At 39.1% G+C, this 17346-nt stretch overlaps 23 non-coding genes and 2 pseudogenes across 23 annotated transcripts; all 25 read right to left on the bottom strand.

Annotated features, from left to right (window-relative positions):
- Positions 1–223: 223 nt before the first annotated feature.
- LOC133640162 (U5 spliceosomal RNA) lies at positions 224–334 on the bottom strand. The gene has a single exon (XR_009824065.1). It is a non-coding gene; the product is annotated as a U5 spliceosomal RNA (small nuclear RNA).
- A 422-nt stretch (positions 335–756) lies between these two features.
- LOC133640204 (small nucleolar RNA U3) lies at positions 757–970 on the bottom strand. The gene has a single exon (XR_009824107.1). It is a non-coding gene; the product is annotated as a small nucleolar RNA U3 (small nucleolar RNA).
- Positions 971–1332: 362 nt separating this feature from the next.
- Positions 1333–1443, bottom strand: LOC133640072 (U5 spliceosomal RNA). Its single transcript, XR_009823978.1, has one exon. It is a non-coding gene; the product is annotated as a U5 spliceosomal RNA (small nuclear RNA).
- Positions 1444–1865: 422 nt separating this feature from the next.
- Positions 1866–2079, bottom strand: LOC133640201 (small nucleolar RNA U3). The gene has a single exon (XR_009824104.1). It is a non-coding gene; the product is annotated as a small nucleolar RNA U3 (small nucleolar RNA).
- Positions 2080–2440: 361 nt separating this feature from the next.
- LOC133640071 (U5 spliceosomal RNA) lies at positions 2441–2551 on the bottom strand. Its single transcript, XR_009823977.1, has one exon. It is a non-coding gene; the product is annotated as a U5 spliceosomal RNA (small nuclear RNA).
- Positions 2552–2971: 420 nt separating this feature from the next.
- On the bottom strand, positions 2972–3166 carry LOC133640025 (small nucleolar RNA U3; annotated as a pseudogene).
- Positions 3167–3530: 364 nt separating this feature from the next.
- On the bottom strand, positions 3531–3641 carry LOC133640069 (U5 spliceosomal RNA). The gene has a single exon (XR_009823976.1). It is a non-coding gene; the product is annotated as a U5 spliceosomal RNA (small nuclear RNA).
- Positions 3642–5021: 1380 nt separating this feature from the next.
- LOC133640215 (small nucleolar RNA U3) lies at positions 5022–5235 on the bottom strand. Its single transcript, XR_009824118.1, has one exon. It is a non-coding gene; the product is annotated as a small nucleolar RNA U3 (small nucleolar RNA).
- A 361-nt stretch (positions 5236–5596) lies between these two features.
- LOC133640068 (U5 spliceosomal RNA) lies at positions 5597–5707 on the bottom strand. The gene has a single exon (XR_009823975.1). It is a non-coding gene; the product is annotated as a U5 spliceosomal RNA (small nuclear RNA).
- A 417-nt stretch (positions 5708–6124) lies between these two features.
- Positions 6125–6338, bottom strand: LOC133640214 (small nucleolar RNA U3). Its single transcript, XR_009824117.1, has one exon. It is a non-coding gene; the product is annotated as a small nucleolar RNA U3 (small nucleolar RNA).
- A 364-nt stretch (positions 6339–6702) lies between these two features.
- On the bottom strand, positions 6703–6815 carry LOC133640158 (U5 spliceosomal RNA). Its single transcript, XR_009824061.1, has one exon. It is a non-coding gene; the product is annotated as a U5 spliceosomal RNA (small nuclear RNA).
- A 1292-nt stretch (positions 6816–8107) lies between these two features.
- Positions 8108–8321, bottom strand: LOC133639982 (small nucleolar RNA U3). The gene has a single exon (XR_009823902.1). It is a non-coding gene; the product is annotated as a small nucleolar RNA U3 (small nucleolar RNA).
- A 364-nt stretch (positions 8322–8685) lies between these two features.
- On the bottom strand, positions 8686–8798 carry LOC133640138 (U5 spliceosomal RNA). Its single transcript, XR_009824041.1, has one exon. It is a non-coding gene; the product is annotated as a U5 spliceosomal RNA (small nuclear RNA).
- A 1290-nt stretch (positions 8799–10088) lies between these two features.
- On the bottom strand, positions 10089–10302 carry LOC133640212 (small nucleolar RNA U3). Its single transcript, XR_009824115.1, has one exon. It is a non-coding gene; the product is annotated as a small nucleolar RNA U3 (small nucleolar RNA).
- Positions 10303–10664: 362 nt separating this feature from the next.
- Positions 10665–10775, bottom strand: LOC133640067 (U5 spliceosomal RNA). Its single transcript, XR_009823974.1, has one exon. It is a non-coding gene; the product is annotated as a U5 spliceosomal RNA (small nuclear RNA).
- A 422-nt stretch (positions 10776–11197) lies between these two features.
- On the bottom strand, positions 11198–11411 carry LOC133640011 (small nucleolar RNA U3). Its single transcript, XR_009823929.1, has one exon. It is a non-coding gene; the product is annotated as a small nucleolar RNA U3 (small nucleolar RNA).
- A 361-nt stretch (positions 11412–11772) lies between these two features.
- On the bottom strand, positions 11773–11883 carry LOC133640161 (U5 spliceosomal RNA). Its single transcript, XR_009824064.1, has one exon. It is a non-coding gene; the product is annotated as a U5 spliceosomal RNA (small nuclear RNA).
- Positions 11884–12305: 422 nt separating this feature from the next.
- Positions 12306–12519, bottom strand: LOC133640146 (small nucleolar RNA U3). The gene has a single exon (XR_009824049.1). It is a non-coding gene; the product is annotated as a small nucleolar RNA U3 (small nucleolar RNA).
- A 362-nt stretch (positions 12520–12881) lies between these two features.
- LOC133640066 (U5 spliceosomal RNA) lies at positions 12882–12992 on the bottom strand. The gene has a single exon (XR_009823973.1). It is a non-coding gene; the product is annotated as a U5 spliceosomal RNA (small nuclear RNA).
- Positions 12993–13414: 422 nt separating this feature from the next.
- LOC133639980 (small nucleolar RNA U3) lies at positions 13415–13628 on the bottom strand. The gene has a single exon (XR_009823900.1). It is a non-coding gene; the product is annotated as a small nucleolar RNA U3 (small nucleolar RNA).
- Positions 13629–13966: 338 nt separating this feature from the next.
- Positions 13967–14078, bottom strand: LOC133640170 (U5 spliceosomal RNA). The gene has a single exon (XR_009824073.1). It is a non-coding gene; the product is annotated as a U5 spliceosomal RNA (small nuclear RNA).
- A 422-nt stretch (positions 14079–14500) lies between these two features.
- On the bottom strand, positions 14501–14714 carry LOC133639999 (small nucleolar RNA U3). Its single transcript, XR_009823918.1, has one exon. It is a non-coding gene; the product is annotated as a small nucleolar RNA U3 (small nucleolar RNA).
- A 361-nt stretch (positions 14715–15075) lies between these two features.
- LOC133640065 (U5 spliceosomal RNA) lies at positions 15076–15186 on the bottom strand. Its single transcript, XR_009823972.1, has one exon. It is a non-coding gene; the product is annotated as a U5 spliceosomal RNA (small nuclear RNA).
- A 422-nt stretch (positions 15187–15608) lies between these two features.
- On the bottom strand, positions 15609–15803 carry LOC133640024 (small nucleolar RNA U3; annotated as a pseudogene).
- A 364-nt stretch (positions 15804–16167) lies between these two features.
- On the bottom strand, positions 16168–16278 carry LOC133640063 (U5 spliceosomal RNA). Its single transcript, XR_009823970.1, has one exon. It is a non-coding gene; the product is annotated as a U5 spliceosomal RNA (small nuclear RNA).
- Positions 16279–17346: the final 1068 nt, after the last annotated feature.

Genomic DNA, 17346 nt, shown 5'->3' with positions numbered 1-17346 from the left:
CCCGATGAAATCAAGTGGATTGTAACAAGTTCAAAAAGAAAAGCACTGGTCAATTGACTGAGGACCTGAATATTGGCAGGGAAATTCCAAGTTTTAAATGAGACCGGATCCATCCATTACCGCATGTTCACCACTGGCTGTAACCTTGGTATTGTTGAAACCACACACTAAACATTGCAACAGTCAACCACCGCTCATTGTTATTGTTTTCACAGGAAAGAGAAGCCCTGCTTCACAGGGCATTAAAAAATTTAGTAAGCCTGTTGTTGTTCCTCCCCACGGAAATCTTTAGTAAAAGGCGAAAGATTCATGCGACTTGAAGAGAAACAAGAGTGATCTACAGGCTGAATGTACTTTGGCCGACCCCATTCCCGGCCACACCAAGGTAACACACGGTTTCAAGGTGACACTACTTAACCAACAACTGATGGTATCCAGTCACATTCCCAAGCAATGCTGCAGCACCTTACAAATGTCCACAGATTTTAGTCAAGTATCATCTCGCCTTGGTTTAACGGGCAAAACGGGTTCTGGTACTTAGCCAAAACACGATAGGCATCAGTTTAATTAGTTTTTCTTCCATTTCCAAATATTCAAGTTATGGGTGTTTAAGTGCCATGCGGTCGTACGATTTGTTTCCACTGTTCATTGGAAGACTAGTCTCCTCATATCCAACTGAGAATGCTTTAATCAAAGAGTCACATTTTAGCAATAAGCCATACATCTTTGAAGACTTTCTTATTAAAGATGTAGGTAACCACTCTGAACATATTCCCTCCATCAAAACCTCATTAAGAAGCAAAGAACAATCATCAATGACAAAGAACACATGACGGAATCATTGTTCCATGTCAGCTTCGTGTTCAGGAAGAAACATCTAATCTCATCATCATGGTTAGCAAGACCTTCACTGTAGAAACACATTTCTCAAGACAATATCTTTAGAAATGATCCCTGAAAGTATAGTCTTAACGTTCTAACAATTGCTGAGTGGAAGTCATTTGCAAGACTACTGTTTTCACTCACAGGGTGCATTTTGTTGACTTACAACACATTTTACGGTTTCAAATTTAGAAAAACCAAGACAGTTCAAATTAATTTACTTTCCCCCGATGAAATCAAGTGGATTGTAACAAGTTCAAAAAGAAAAGCACTGGTCAATTGACTGGGGACCTGAATATTGGCAGGGAAATTCCAAGTTTTAAATGAGACCGGATCCATCCATTACCACATGTTCACCACTGGCTGTCACCTTGGTATTGTTGCAACCGCACACTAAACATTGCAACAGTCAACCACCGCTCATTATGTATTGTTTTCACAGGAAAGAGAAGCCCTGCTTCACAGGGCATTAAAAAATTTAGTAAGCCTCTTGTTGTTCCTCCCCACGGAAATCTTTAGTAAAAGGCGAAAGATTTATGCGACTTGAAGAGAAACAAGAGTGATCTACAGGCTGAATGTACTTTGGCCGACCCCATTCCCGGCCACACCAAGGTAACACACGGTTTCAAGGTGACACTACTTAACCAACAACTGATGGTATCCAGTCACATTCCCAAGCAATGCTGCAGCACCTTACAAATGTCCACGGAATTTAGTCAAGTATCATCTCGCCTTGGTTTAACGGGCAAAACGGGTTCTGGTACTTAGCCAAAACACGATAGGCATCAGTTTAATTAGTTTTTCTTCCATTTCCAAATATTCAAGTTATGGGTGTTTAAGTGCCATGCGGTCGTACGATTTGTTTCCACTGTTCATTGGAAGACTAGTCTCCTCATATCCAACTGAGAATGCTTTAATCAAAGAGTAACATTTTAGCAATAAGCCATACATCTTTGAAGACTTTCTTATTAAAGATGTAGGTAACCACTCTGAACATATTCCCTCCATCAAAACCTCATTAAGAAGCAAAGAACAATCATCAATGACAAAGAACACATGACAGAATCATTGTTCCATGTCAGCTTCATGTTCAGGAAGAAACATCTAATCTCATCATCATGGTTAGCAAGACCTTCACTTTAGAAACACATTTCTCAAGACAATATCTTTAGAAATGATCCCTGAAAGTATAGTCTTAACGTTCTAACAATTGCTGAGATGAAGTCATCTGCAAGACTACTGTTTTCACTCACAGGGTGCATTTTGTTGACTTACAACACATTTTACGGTTTCAAATTTAGAAAAACCAAGACAGTTCAAATTAATTTACTTTCCCCCGATGAAATCAAGTGGATTGTAACAAGTTCAAAAAGAAAAGCACTGGTCAATTGACTGAGGACCTGAATATTGGCAGGGAAATTCCAAGTTTTAAATGAGAACGGATCCATCCATTACCGCATGTTCACCACTGGCTGTAACCTTGGTATTGTTGCAACCGCACACTAAACATTGCAACAGTCAACCACCGCTCATTGTTATTGTTTTCACAGGAAAGAGAAGCCCTGCTTCACAGGGCATTAAAAAATTTAGTAAGCCTCTTGTTGTTCCTCCCCACGGAAATCTTTAGTAAAAGGCGAAAGATTTATGCGACTTGAAGAGAAACAAGAGTGATCTACAGGCTGAATGTACTTTGGCCGACCCCATTCCCGGCCACACCAAGGTAACACACGGTTTCAAGGTGACACTACTTAACCAACAACTGATGGTATCCAGTCACATTCCCAAGCAATTGCAGCACCTTACAAATGTCCACGGATTTTAGTCAAGTATCATCTCGCCTTGGTTTAACGGGCAAAACGGGTTCTGGTACTTAGCCAAAACACGATAGGCATCAGTTTAATTAGTTTTTCTTCCATTTCCAAATATTCAAGTTATGGGTGTTTAAGTGCCATGCGGTCGTACGATTTGTTTCCACTGTTCATTGGAAGACTAGTCTCCTCATATCCAACTGAGAATGCTTTAATCAAAGAGTAACATTTTAGCAATAAGCCATACATCTTTGAAGATTTTCTTATTAAAGATGTAGGTAACCACTCTGAACATATTCCCTCCATCAAAACCTCATTAAGAAGCAAAGAACAATCATCAATGACAAAGAACACATGTCAGCTTCATGTTCAGGAAGAAACATCTAATCTCATCATCATGGTTAGCAAGACCTTCACTTTAGAAACACATTTCTCAAGACAATATCTTTAGAAATGATCCCTGAAAGTACAGTCTTAACGTTCTAACAATTGCTGAGAGGAAGTCATTTGCAAGACTACTGTTTTCACTCACAGGGTGCATTTTGTTGATGTACAACACATTTTACGGTTTCAAATTTAGAAAAACCAAGACAGTACAAATTAATTTACATTCCCCCGATGAAATCAAGTGGATTGTAACAAGTTCAAAAAGAAAAGCACTGGTCAATTGACTGAGGACCTGAATATCGGCAGGGAAATTCCAAGTTTTAAATGAGACCGGATCCAACCATTACCACATGTTCACCACTGGCTGTAAAACCTTGGTATTGTTGCAACCGCACACTAAACATTGCAACAGTCAACCCATGCTCATTATGTATTGTTTTCACAGGGAAGAGAAGCCCTGCTTCACAGGGCATTAAAAAATTTAGTAAGCCTCTTGTTGTTCCTCCCCACGGAAATCTTTAGTAAAAGGCGAAAGATTTATGCGACTTGAAGAGAAACAAGAGTGATCTACAGGCTGAATGTACGTTGGCCGACCCCATTCCCGGCCACACCAAGGTAGCACACGGTTTCAAAGTGACACTTTACTTAACCAACAACTGATGGTATCCAGTCACATTCACAAGCAATGCTGCAGCACCTTACAAATGTCCACAGATTTTAGTCAAGTATCATCTCGCCTTGGTTTAATGGGCACAACGGGTTCTGGTACTTAGCCAAAACACGATAGGCATCAGTTTAATTTGTTTTTCTTCCATTTCCAAATATATAAGTTATGGGTGTTTAAGTGCCATGCGGTCGAACGATTTGTTTCCACTGTTCATTGGAAGTAGGGATGTGCGTATCGATCCTGTGGTATCGATATATCGATACTCACACGCTACTCATTTGGCATCACTTTTCTGAAAAAAGTATCGATATAAACCAAAAAACGGCGTGTGGGGGGTGCAAGCATCACTTTCAGATGTTTTTGATGACTTACTTAACTTCCTATGTGCTGGGACAGCCCTGTACCTGGCAGAGTATAGAGCTGGCCCAGTCACGTGACAGGAGACATTGAATGAGCGTCGTCAACGTGCAACACACACACAGCCAGCCGACAGCGATGCAGCCAGGCATATCCAGTGTCAGGCATTGTTTATTTAATTTTTTTACTGAATATGTTTGTTTAAATGATTATCCTAAATTCAAATAATTTCCACACAGGGGAATTTACTGTTAGTTGAAAATTGCTTGAGTATTTAAAACAAGATAAGAAAGAGATACAATTTGGAGATTCTTCATCTTTGCTTTACAGTTTTATTTTTTTCCAAGAAAATCTTGAAATATATGATTGAATGTGATTTTGGTTTTAATCTGTAACATGATTTCTTACATTTCGAAAACATTAGCCTATTTCATTAATTGCTAATTATATCACAAACTTTAAAAAATAACTGCAGCTTCTTGCGATTCGGATTTGACAGTTAATTGGAAAGCCCTAATATCTAATTATTATTATATATAATATATAATTATTATTATATATAATATTTAATTTATTTTTCATATTTATGTTATTTTAATTTTACTTTTATTATATATTGACCATAATACATGTGGTATGAATGGTCTGTATTTGTCTTGTGATTTGTCTTAAATAATAATAGTAATAATATTTTTGACTGACAAAAATTGCCAATAAGAAATTAATGGTATCGGTATCGGTATCGATGAAAATTAAAGAAAAAGTATCGGTATCGTATTGAATCCTAAAAGTGTGGTATCGCTCATCCCTAATTGGAAGACTAGTCTCCTCATATCCAACTGAGAATGCTTTAATCAAAGAGTAACATTTTAGCAATAAGCCATACATCTTTGAAGACTTTCTTATTAAAGATGTAGGTAACCACTCTGAACATATTCCCTCCATCAAAACCTCATTAAGAAGCAAAGAACAATCATCAATGACAAAGAACACATGACAGAATCATTGTTCCATGTCAGCTTCATGTTCAGGAAGAAACATCTAATCTCATCATCATGGTTAGCAAGACCTTCACTTTAGAAACACATTTCTCAAGACAATATCTTTAGAAATGATCCCTGAAAGTACAGTCTTAACGTTCTAACAATTGCTGAGAGGAAGTCATCTGCAAGACTACTGTTTTCACTCACAGGGTGCATTTTGTTGATGTACAACACATTTTACGGTTTCAAATTTAGAAAAACCAAGACAGTTCAAATTAATTTACTTTCCCCCGATGAAATCAAGTGGATTGTAACAAGTTCAAAAAGAAAAGCACTGGTCAATTGACTGAGGACCTGAATATTGGTAGGGAAATTCCAAGTTTTAAATGAGACCGGATCAATCCATTACCGCATGTTCACCACTGGCTGTAACCTTGGTATTGTTGAAACCACACACTAAACATTGCAACAGTCAACCACCGCTCATTGTTATTGGTTTCACAGGAAAGAGAAGCCCTGCTTCACAGGGCATTAAAAAATTTAGTAAGCCTCTTGTTGTTCCTCCCCACGGAAATCTTTAGTAAAAGGCGAAAGATTTATGCGACTTGAAGAGAAACAAGAGTGATCTACAGGCTGAATGTACTTTGGCCGACCCCATTCCCGGCCACACCAAGGTAACACACGGTTTCAAGGTGACACTACTTAACCAACAACTGATGGTATCCAGTCACATTCCCAAGCAATGCTGCAGCACCTTACAAATGTCCACGGATTTTAGTCAAGTATCATCTCGCCTTGGTTTAACGGGCAAAACGGGTTCTGGTACTTAGCCAAAACACGATAGGCATCAGTTTAATTAGTTTTTCTTCCATTTCCAAATATTCAAGTTATGGGTGTTTAAGTGCCATGCGGTCGTACGATTTGTTTCCACTGTTCATTGGAAGACTAGTCTCCTCATATCCAACTGAGAATGCTTTAATCAAAACATTTTAGCAATAAGCCATACATCTTTGAAGACTTTCTTATTAAAGATGTAGGTAACCACTCTGAACATATTCCCTCCATCAAAACCTCATTAAGAAGCAAAGAACAATCATCAATGACAAAGAACACATGACGGAATCATTGTTCCATGTCAGCTTCGTGTTCAGGAAGAAACATCTAATCTCATCATCATGGTTAGCAAGACCTTCACTTTAGAAACACATTTCTCAAGACAATATCTTTAGAAATGATCCCTGAAAGTACAGTCTTAACGTTCTAACAATTGCTGAGAGGAAGTCATCTGCAAGACTACTGTTTTCACTCACAGGGTGCATTTTGTTGATGTACAACACATTTTACGGTTTCAAATTTAGAAAAACCAAGACAGTTCAAATTAATTAACTTTCCCCCGATGAAGTCAAGTGGATTGTAACAAGTTCAAAAAGAAAAGCACTGGTCAATTGTTTGAGGACCTGAACATTGGCAGGGAAATTCCAAGTTTTAAATGAGACCGGATCCAACCATTACCACATGTTCACCACTGGCTGTAAAACCTTGGTATTGTTGCAACCGCACACTAAACATTGCAACAGTCAACCCCCGTTCATTATGTATTGTTTTCACAGGAAAGAGAAGCCCTGCTTCACAGGGCATTAAAAAATTTAGTAAGCCTCTTGTTGTTCCTCCCCACGGAAATCTTTAGTAAAAGGCGAAAGACTTATGCGACTTGAAGAGAAACATGAGTGATCTACAGGCTGAATGTACTTTGGCCGACCCCATTCCCGGCCACACCACGGTAACACACGGTTTCAAGGTGACACTACTTAACCAACAACTGATGGTATCCAGTCACATTCACAAGCAATGCTGCAGCACCTTACAAATGTCCACGGATTTTAGTCAAGTATCATCTCGCCTTGGTTTAACAGGCACAACGGGTTCTGGGGCCGTACTTATCAAGCTTCTTAGAATTACTCCTAAGAAGTCTGCTAAGAGTTGACTTAAGAGTAAATAAATTCTTCGCTGAAAGCTGCACTTAAAAGTTAGTTATCAAGCGTCTTACTCACACTTTCAGCGAAGTGTAGGACTGAATCTTAAGTGTCACACTCAGAGCTGAATTACGACATTACTATGTGCCGTAAACGGAATTTTAGGTGACGTCATTTCTGTGTCCATAGAAATGACCAATCACGGAAGGGAATCCGTTGTCTAAGAATAAAGAAATATCTTGGAAATATTTATGTGGACAATGGGAGTGTATATTTTGACAATAAACTACAAAATAATACAAAACAAACTAGTCCCCGCCGGCACTCACGCTACCGCTCCCTCTCTTCTATCGCCCACACACTCACTGACGTCACTCACCTCACGGCCACACACATACGCTACTGTCATAACATTTTCTTTCCAATTCATTAATTAGGCAACTAATTTGAAACTGGTGTGGGTGGCTCTATATATACTAGCCCACTGCAATCGAAAAGTATTAAATATGTGACAAAAATAATATCCGCTCTGTCTAAACGATACCGTTTGATCAGCTGCTCGTCATCAAAAAAAAAAAAAACATTGTTCCGTTCCCTGAACGTTCGCGCACGTCTCTCTCGCCTCAGTGCCATCCCCTGCTGGCAACTCCTAACCACTTAAGACACCTCTGAAGGTCTCTTAAATATCGTGGAGAGTAGGAGTGATTCTTAGACTTAAGAACGTTGATAAAAAGCTTTTATTCTTAAGTTTGAGAGTAGGACTAAATTTCGCAAATTCTCAGGACTTAAGTGTAAAATGGCACTCTAAGAAGCTTGATAAGTACGGCCCCTGGTACTTAGCCAAAACACGATAGGCATCAGTTTAATTTGTTTTTCTTCCATTTCCAAATATACAAGTTATGGGTGTTTAAGTGCCATGCGGTCGAACGATTTGTTTCCACTGTTCATTGGAAGACTAGTCTGCTCATATCCAACTGAGAATGCTTTAATGAAAACATTTTAGCAATAAGCCATACATCTTTGAAGACTTTCTTATTAAAGATGTAGGTAACCACTCTGAACATATTCCCTCCATCTAAACCTCATTAAGAAGCAAAGAACAATCATCAATGACAAAGAACACATGACGGAATCATTGTTCCATGTCAGCTTTGTGTTCAGGAAGAAACATCTAATCTCATCATCATGGTTAGCAAGACCTTCACTTTAGAAACACATTTCTCAAGACAATATCTTTAGAAATGATCCCTGAAAGTACAGTCTTAACGTTCTAACAATTGCTGAGAGGAAGTCATTTGCAAGATTACTGTTTTCACTCACAGGGTGCATTTTGTTGATGTACAACACATTTTACGGTTTCAAATTTAGAAAAACCAAGACAGTTCAAATTAATTAACTTTCCCCCGATGAAATCAAGTGGATTGTAACAAGTTCAAAAAGAAAAGCACTGGTCAATTGTTTGAGGACCTGAACATTGGCAGGGAAATTCCAAGTTTTAAATGAGACCGGATCCAACCATTACCACATGTTCACCACTGGCTGTAAAACCTTGGTATTGTTGCAACCGCACACTAAACATTGCAACAGTCAACCCCCGCTCATTATGTATTGTTTTCACAGGAAAGAGAAGCCCTGCTTCACAGGGCATTAAAAAATTTAGTAAGCCTCTTGTTGTTCCTCCCCACGGAAATCTTTAGTAAAAGGCGAAAGATTTATGCGACTTGAAGAGAAACATGAGTGATCTACAGGCTGAATGTACTTTGGCCGACCCCATTCCCGGCCACACCACGGTAACACACGGTTTCAAGGTGACACTACTTAACCAACAACTGATGGTATCCAGTCACATTCACAAGCAATGCTGCAGCACCTTACAAATGTCCACGGATTTTAGTCAAGTATCATCTCGCCTTGGTTTAACAGGCACAACGGGTTCTGGGGCCGTACTTATCAAGCTTCTTAGAATTACTCCTAAGAAGTCTGCTAAGAGTTGACTTAAGAGTAAATAAATTCTTCGCTGAAAGCTGCACTTAAAAGTTAGTTATCAAGCGTCTTACTCACACTTTCAGCGAAGTGTAGGACTGAATCTTAAGTGTCACACTCAGAGCTGAATTACGACATTACTATGTGCCGTAAACGGAATTTTAGGTGACGTCATTTCTGTGTCCATAGAAATGACCAATCACAGAAGGGAATCCGTTGTCTAAGAATAAAGAAATATCTTGGAAATATTTAAGTGGACAATGGGAGTATATTTTGACAATAAACTACAAAATAATACAAAACAAACTAGTCCCCGCCGGCACTCACACTACCGCTCCCTCTCTTCTATCGCCCACACACTCACTGACGTCACTCACCTCACGGCCACACACATACGCTACTGTCATAACATTTTCTTTCCAATTCATTAATTAGGCAACTAATTTGAAACTGGTGTGGGTGGCTCTATATATACTAGCCCACTGCAATCGAAAAGTATTAAATATGTGACAAAAATAATATCCGCTCTGTCTAAACGATACCGTTTGATCAGCTGATGGTCATCAAAAAAAAAAAAAACATTGTTCCGTTCCCTGAACGTTCGCGCACGTCTCTCTCGCCTCAGTGCCATCCCCTGCTGGCAACTCCTAACCACTTAAGACACCTCTGAAGGTCTCTTAAATATCGTGGAGAGTAGGAGTGATTCTTAGACTTAAGAACGTTGATAAAAAGCTTTTATTCTTAAGTTTGAGAGTAGGACTAAATTTCGCAAATTCTCAGGACTTAAGTGTAAAATGGCACACTAAGAAGCTTGATAAGTACGGCCCCTGGTACTTAGCCAAAACACGATAGGCATCAGTTTAATTTGTTTTTCTTCCATTTCCAAATATACAAGTTATGGGTGTTTAAGTGCCATGCGGTGGAACGATTTGTTTCCACTGTTCATTGGAAGACTAGTCTGCTCATATCCAACTGAGAATGCTTTAATCAAAACATTTTAGCAATAAGCCATACATCTTTGAAGACTTTCTTATTAAAGATGTAGGTAACCACTCTGAACATATTCCCTCCATCAAAACCTCATTAAGAAGCAAAGAACAATCATCAATGACAAAGAACACATGACAGAATCATTGTTCCATGTCAGCTTCATGTTCAGGAAGAAACATCTAATCTCATCATCATGGTTAGCAAGACCTTCACTTTAGAAACACATTTCTCAAGACAAAATCTTTAGAAATGATCCCTGAAAGTACAGTCTTAACGTTCTAACAATTGCTGAGAGGAAGTCATCTGCAAGACTACTGTTTTCACTCACAGGGTGCATTTTGTTGACTTACAACACATTTTACGGTTTCAAATTTAGAAAAACCAAGACAGTTCAAATTAATTTACTTTCCCCCGATGAAATCAAGTGGATTGTAACAAGTTCAAAAAGAAAAGCACTGGTCAATTGACTGAGGACCTGAATATTGGCAGGGAAATTCCAAGTTTTAAATGAGACCGGATCCATCCATTATCACATGTTCACCACTGGCTGTCACCTTGGTATTGTTGCAACCGCACACTAAACATTGCAACAGTCAACCACCGCTCATTATGTATTGTTTTCACAGGAAAGAGAAGCCCTGCTTCACAGGGCATTAAAAAATTTAGTAAGCCTCTTGTTGTTCCTCCCCACGGAAATCTTTAGTAAAAGGCGAAAGATTTATGCGACTTGAAGAGAAACAAGAGTGATCTACAGGCTGAATGTACTTTGGCCGACCCCATTCCCGGCCACACCAAGGTAACACACGGTTTCAAGGTGACACTACTTAACCAACAACTGATGGTATCCAGTCACATTCCCAAGCAATGCTGCAGCACCTTACAAATGTCCACGGAATTTAGTCAAGTATCATCTCGCCTTGGTTTAACGGGCAAAGCGGGTTCTGGTACTTAGCCAAAACACGATAGGCATCAGTTTAATTAGTTTTTCTTCCATTTCCAAATATTCAAGTTATGGGTGTTTAAGTGCCATGCGGTCGTACGATTTGTTTCCACTGTTCATTGGAAGACTAGTCTCCTCATATCTAACTGAGAATGCTTTAATCAAAGAGTAATATTTTAGTAATAAGCCATACATCTTTGAAGACTTTCTTATTAAAGATGTAGGTAACCACTTTGAACATATTCCCTCCATCAAAACCTCATTAAGAAGCAAAGAACAATCACCAATGACAAAGAACACATGACAGAATCATTGTTCCATGTCAGCTTCATGTTCAGGAAGAAACATCTAATCTCATCATCATGGTTAGCAAGACCTTCACTTTAGAAACACATTTCTCAAGACAATATCTTTAGAAATGATCCCTGAAAGTACAGTCTTAACGTTCTAACAATTGCTGAGAGGAAGTCATTTGCAAGACTACTGTTTTCACTCACAGGGTGCATTTTGTTGATGTACAACACATTTTACGGTTTCAAATTTAGAAAAACCAAGACAGTTCAAATTAATTAACTTGCCCCCGATGAAATCAAGTGGATTGTAACAAGTTCAAAAAGAAAAGCACTGGTCAATTGACTGAGGACCTGAATATTGGCAGTGAAATTCCAAGTTTTAAATGAGACCGGATCCATCCATTACCGCATGTTCACCACTGGCTGTAACCTTGGTATTGTTGAAACCACACACTAAACATTGCAACAGTCAACCACCGCTCATTGTTATTGTTTTCACAGGAAAGAGAAGCCCTGCTTCACAGGGCATTAAAAAATTTAGTAAGCCTGTTGTTGTTCCTCCCCACGGAAATCTTTAGTAAAAGGCGAAAGATTCATGCGACTTGAAGAGAAACAAGAGTGATCTACAGGCTGAATGTACTTTGGCCGACCCCATTCCCGGCCACACCAAGGTAACACACGGTTTCAAGGTGACACTACTTAACCAACAACTGATGGTATCCAGTCACATTCCCAAGCAATGCTGCAGCACCTTACAAATGTCCACAGATTTTAGTCAAGTATCATCTCGCCTTGGTTTAACGGGCAAAACGGGTTCTGGTACTTAGCCAAAACACGATAGGCATCAGTTTAATTAGTTTTTCTTCCATTTCCAAATATTCAAGTTATGGGTGTTTAAGTGCCATGCGGTCGTACGATTTGTTTCCACTGTTCATTGGAAGACTAGTCTCCTCATATCCAACTGAGAATGCTTTAATCAAAGAGTCACATTTTAGCAATAAGCCATACATCTTTGAAGACTTTCTTATTAAAGATGTAGGTAACCACTCTGAACATATTCCCTCCATCAAAACCTCATTAAGAAGCAAAGAACAATCATCAATGACAAAGAACACATGACAGAATCATTGTTCCATGTCAGCTTCATGTTCAGGAAGAAACATCTAATCTCATCATCATGGTTAGCAAGACCTTCACTGTAGAAACACATTTCTCAAGACAATATCTTTAGAAATGATCCCTGAAAGTATAGTCTTAACGTTCTAACAATTGCTGAGATGAAGTCATCTGCAAGACTACTGTTTTCACTCACAGGGTGCATTTTGTTGACTTACAACACATTTTACGGTTTCAAATTTAGAAAAACCAAGACAGTTCAAATTAATTTACTTTCCCCCGATGAAATCAAGTGGATTGTAACAAGTTCAAAAAGAAAAGCACTGGTCAATTGACTGGGGACCTGAATATTGGCAGGGAAATTCCAAGTTTTAAATGAGACCGGATCCATCCATTACCACATGTTCACCACTGGCTGTCACCTTGGTATTGTTGCAACCGCACACTAAACATTGCAACAGTCAACCACCGCTCATTATGTATTGTTTTCACAGGAAAGAGAAGCCCTGCTTCACAGGGCATTAAAAAATTTAGTAAGCCTCTTGTTGTTCCTCCCCACGGAAATCTTTAGTAAAAGGCGAAAGATTTATGCGACTTGAAGAGAAACAAGAGTGATCTACAGGCTGAATGTACTTTGGCCGACCCCATTCCCGGCCACACCAAGGTAACACACGGTTTCAAGGTGACACTACTTAACCAACAACTGATGGTATCCAGTCACATTCCCAAGCAATGCTGCAGCACCTTACAAATGTCCACGGATTTTAGTCAAGTATCATCTCGCCTTGGTTTAACGGGCAAAACGGGTTCTGGTACTTAGCCAAAACACGATAAGAATCAGTTTAATTAGTTTTTCTTCCATTTCCAAATATTCAAGTTATGGGTGTTTAAGTGCCATGCGGTCGTACGATTTGTTTCCACTGTTCATTGGAAGACTAGTCTCCTCATATCCAACTGAGAATGCTTTAATCAAAGAGTAACATTTTAGCAATAAGCCATACATCTTTGAAGACTTTCTTATTAAAGATGTAGGTAACCACTCTGAACATATTCCCTCCATCAAAACCTCATTAAGAAGCAAAGAACAATCATCAATGATAAAGAACACATGACAGAATCATTGTTCCATGTCAGCTTCATGTTCAGGAAGAAACATCTAATCTCATCATCATGGTTAGCAAGACCTTCACTGTAGAAACACATTTCTCAAGACAATATCTTTAGAAATGATCCCTGAAAGTATAGTCTTAACGTTCTAACAATTGCTGAGAGGAAGTCATCTGCAAGACTACTGTTTTCACTCACAGGGTGCATTTTGTTGACTTACAACACTTTTTACGGTTTCAAATTTAGAAAAACCAAGACAGTTCAAATTAATTTACTTTCCCCCGATGAAATCAAGTGGATTGTAACAAGTTCAAAAAGAAAAGCACTGGTCAATTGACTGGGGACCTGAATATTGGCAGGGAAATTCCAAGTTATAAATGAGACCGGATCCATCCATTACCACATGTTCACCACTGGCTGTCACCTTGGTATTGTTGCAACCGCACACTAAACATTGCAACAGTCAACCACCGCTCATTATGTATTGTTTTCACAGGGCATTAAAAAATTTAGTAAGCCTCTTGTTGTTCCTCCCCACGGAAATCTTTAGTAAAAGGCGAAAGATTCATGCGACTTGAAGAGAAACAAGAGTGATCTACAGGCTGAATGTACTTTGGCCGACCCCATTCCCGGCCACACCAAGGTAACACACGGTTTCAAGGTGACACTACTTAACCAACAACTGATGGTATCCAGTCACATTCCCAAGCAATGCTGCAGCACCTTACAAATGTCGACGGAATTTAGTCAAGTATCATCTCGCCTTGGTTTAACGGGCAAAACGGGTTCTGGTACTTAGCCAAAACACGATAGGCATCAGTTTAATTAGTTTTTCTTCCATTTCCAAATATTCAAGTTATGGGTGTTTAAGTGCCATGCGGTCATACGATTTGTTTCCACTGTTCATTGGAAGACTAGTCTCCTCATATCCAACTGAGAATGCTTTAATCAAAGAGTAACATTTTAGCAATAAGCCATACATCTTTGAAGACTTTCTTATTAAAGATGTAGGTAACCACTCTGAACATATTCCCTCCATCAAAACCTCATTAAGAAGCAAAGAACAATCATCAATGATAAAGAACACATGACAGAATCATTGTTCCATGTCAGCTTCATGTTCAGGAAGAAACATCTAATCTCATCATCACGGTTAGCAAGACCTTCACTGTAGAAACACATTTCTCAAGACAATATCTTTAGAAATGATCCCTGAAAGTACAGTCTTAACGTTCTAACATTTGCTGAGAGGAAGTCATTTGCAAGACTACTGTTTTCACTCACAGGGTGCATTTTGTTGATGTACAACACATTTTACGGTTTCAAATTTAGAAAAACCAAGACAGTTCAAATTAATTAACTTTCCCCTGATGAAATCAAGTGGATTGTAACAAGTTCAAAAAGAAAAGCACTGGTCAATTGACTGAGGACCTGAATATTGGCAGGGAAATTCCAAGTTTTAAATGAGAACGGATCCATCCATTACCGCATGTTCACCGCTGGCTGTAACCTTGGTATTGTTGCAACCACACACTAAACATTGCAACAGTCAACCACTGCTCATTGTTATTGTTTTCACAGGAAAGAGAAGCCCTGCTTCACAGGGCATTAAAAAATTTAGTAAGCCTCTTGTTGTTCCTCCCCACGGAAATCTTTAGTAAAAGGCGAAAGATTTATGCGACTTGAAGAGAAACAAGAGTGATCTACAGGCTGAATGTACTTTGGCCGACCCCATTCCCGGCCACACCAAGGTAACACACGGTTTCAAGGTGACACTACTTAACCAACAACTGATGGTATCCAGTCACATTCCCAAGCAATGCTGCAGCACCTTACAAATGTCCACGGATTTTAGTCAAGTATCATCTCGCCTTGGTTTAACGGGCAAAACGGGTTCTGGTACTTAGCCAAAACACGATAGGCATCAGTTTAATTTGTTTTTCTTCCATTTCCAAATATTCAAGTTATGGGTGTTTAAGTGCCATGCGGTCGTACGATTTGTTTCCACTGTTCATTGGAAGACTAGTCTCCTCATATCCAACTGAGAATGCTTTAATCAAAGAGTAACATTTTAGCAATAAGCCATACATCTTTGAAGACGTTCTTATTAAAGATGTAGGTAACCACTCTGAACATATTCCCTCCATCAAAACCTCATTAAGAAGCAAAGAACAATCATCAATGACAAATAACACATGTCAGCTTCATGTTCAGGAAGAAACATCTAATCTCATCATCATGGTTAGCAAGACCTTCACTTTAGAAACACATTTCTCAAGACAATATCTTTAGAAATGATCCCTGAAAGTATAGTCTTAACGTTCTAACAATTGCTGAGAGGAAGTCATTTGCAAGACTACTGTTTTCACTCACAGGGTGCATTTTGTTGATGTACAACACATTTTACGGTTTCAAATTTAGAAAAACCAAGACAGTACAAATTAATTTACATTCCCCCGATGAAATCAAGTGGATTGTAACAAGTTCAAAAAGAAAAGCACTGGTCAATTGACTGAGGACCTGAATATTGGCAGGGAAATTCCAAGTTTTAAATGAGACCGGATCCAACCATTACCACATGTTCACCACTGGCTGTAAAACCTTGGTATTGTTGCAACCGCACACTAAACATTGCAACAGTCAACCCACGCTCATTATGTATTGTTTTCACAGGAAAGAGAAGCCCTGCTTCACAGGGCATTAAAAAATTTAGTAAGCCTCTTGTTGTTCCTCCCCACGGAAATCTTTAGTAAAAGGCGAAAGATTTATGCGACTTGAAGAGAAACAAGAGTGATCTACAGGCTGAATGTACTTTGGCCGACCCCATTCCCGGCCACACCAAGGTAACACACGGTTTCAAGGTGACACTACTTAACCAACAACTGATGGTATCCAGTCACATTCCCAAACAATGCTGCAGCACCTTACAAATGTCCACGGATTTTAGTCAAGTATCATCTCGCCTTGGTTTAACAGGCACAACGGGTTCTGGGGCCGTACTTATCAAGCTTCTTAGAATTACTCCTAAGAAGTCTGCTAAGAGTTGACTTAAGAGTAAATAAATTCTTCGCTGAAAGCTGCACTTAAAAGTTAGTTATCAAGCGTCTTACTCACACTTTCAGCGAAGTGTAGGACTGAATCTTAAGTGTCACACTCAGAGCTGAATTATGACATTACTATGTGCCGTAAACGGAATTTTAGGTGACGTCATTTCTGTGTCCATAGAAATGACCAATCACAGAAGGGAATCCGTTGTCTAAGAATAAAGAAATATCTTGGAAATATTTAAGTGGACAATGGGAGTGTATATTTTGACAATAAACTACAAAATAATACAAAACAAACTAGTCCCCGCCGGCACTCACGCTACCGCTCCCTCTCTTCTATCGCCCACACAATCACTGACGTCACTCACCTCACGGCCACACACATACGCTACTGTCATAACATTTTCTTTCCAATTCATTAATTAGGCAACTAATTTGAAACTGGTGTGGGTGGCTCTATATATACTAGCCCACTGCAATCGAAAAGTATTAAATATGTGACAAAAATAATATCCGCTCTGTCTAAACGATACCGTTTGATCAGCTGCTCGTCATCAAAAAAAAACAAAACATTGTTCCGTTCCCTGAACGTTCGCGCACGTCTCTCTCGCCTCAGTGCCATCCCCTGCTGGCAACTCCTAACCACTTAAGACACCTCTGAAGGTCTCTTAAATATCGTGGAGAGTAGGAGTGATTCTTAGACTTAAGAACGTTGATAAAAAGCTTTTATTCTTAAGTTTGAGAGTAGGACTAAATTTCGCAAATTCTCAGGACTTCAGTGTAAAATGGCACTCTAAGAAGCTTGATAAGTAC

This window comes from Entelurus aequoreus, linkage group LG22, assembly GCF_033978785.1.
Source record: "Entelurus aequoreus isolate RoL-2023_Sb linkage group LG22, RoL_Eaeq_v1.1, whole genome shotgun sequence".
NCBI lineage: Eukaryota > Metazoa > Chordata > Actinopteri > Syngnathiformes > Syngnathidae > Entelurus > Entelurus aequoreus.
Note: the sequence above shows the minus strand (reverse complement) of the source record. Positions and strands in the feature narration are given on the sequence as shown.